At 59.7% G+C, this 1,368-nt stretch overlaps 1 pseudogene; it reads right to left on the bottom strand.

Moving 5' to 3' along the window:
- Positions 1-1,368, bottom strand: LOC142604954 (feather keratin Cos1-1/Cos1-3/Cos2-1-like; annotated as a pseudogene).

Raw genomic sequence — 1,368 nt, 5'->3', positions numbered from 1 at the left:
TCAGCAGGGTTGACATCTGTTGCCACAGTAGCGGCTGGTGATGCAGGAGAGGTCACAGCACCCAGAGCTGATGGGCACTCCGTCACGGCTGAGGATGCTGCCAACAGCAGCGGAGGTGGAGGAGCCCACAACGGTGTTCTGTGGGAAGGAGCTGAGGATGGGGCCGGGCAGGGTCACCACCACGGGGGAGGGCTCAATGACGACTATGGAGTTCTGGCACTGCCTGACGCAGGGCTCGTTGCAGCTGTTGGCCAGCGGGGTCGGGCCGCAGGGCTGGCAGGGCAGGCAAGGCTGGCAGGGCTGGCACTGGTTGGAGCAGGACATGTCTCTGGGCCAGAGGTTCACCTGGGAGAGAGGGTAGGGAGAAGTAGAAAACAGGGGCACCTGAGAAGCAGCACTGCACCCAACCACGCAGGAGGCAAGGCACCTCCTGGCCCAGCATGCGCTGCCCAGCTCACAGACCAGGAGCTGGCTCACCTAAGTCCCAGCCCCTCTCTGCGGAAGACCTTCTCTCCCCTTGCCTCTCCCATGAGAAGCAGCTCCCAGCCCTGGGCTAGCGCAGTCCATATCAGCGGAGACATGCATCGAGGAAAGACCTGACCTCGAAGGAGGAGGAGAAGAGGCTTCCCACTCACCTGATTCCCAAGGAGAAGGAGGCGAGGGAAGTGGATGAGAGAGCAGAGACCTGGGCTGCCTTTTATAGGAGTCCCGCGCTGCCTCAGGCCCGGAGGCACCCCTTGTGCAAGTAATAATGATGTTCTGACAAGCTTATGTCTAATGCAAAGCATCCCAGCTAATGGCATGGGCTGTGTCCTGGTTTCCTGCACTGCTGCCTTTTCATTTCCTGGCTTATGTCACGTGCGTCCCCATGGGAAGGCTTCTGTAAGTGCCGGGACAAGAGGCCCAAGGATTTCCGGGGCAGAAACATGTCGGCGCAGGCAGAAGACTCGGCTCCAGTGCTGACGGCGTCCTGTGCAGGCAACTGATGTGCACCTGGGTCATTCCTGTGGGCTTGTTTGGGGTTAGGATGTGGGCACCGCATGCCCAAGGACTGCCATTTGAGAGGACGTGGCACATCTCTCTGACGGTCGCTCATTGTTGCACACAGGTGGGCTTCTGCTGGGAGGCTTTGACCCTCTTGCAACACTAACAGTGCTGACAGGATGAGTTTGCTGGGCTCATTGGCCTCATCCCCTCTCTGTGCAGACTCTGCAGGTCCTCAGGCAACACCGTGAGCATGTCTGGGGCCCGGTCCTTCCCCGGGGTACTTGACTCCTGTCCTGCCAGCGTGGTCCCCAGCATCTCCTCAGCAGAGGCCACAGCTGCTGATGTTTTCCTGGCTTTATGTGAGCGTACAGCTTTTGGCAT

The sequence above is a fragment of the Balearica regulorum genome, chromosome 24 (genome assembly GCF_011004875.1).
Source record: "Balearica regulorum gibbericeps isolate bBalReg1 chromosome 24, bBalReg1.pri, whole genome shotgun sequence".
Classification (NCBI taxonomy): Eukaryota; Metazoa; Chordata; class Aves; order Gruiformes; family Gruidae; genus Balearica; species Balearica regulorum.
Note: the sequence above shows the minus strand (reverse complement) of the source record. Positions and strands in the feature narration are given on the sequence as shown.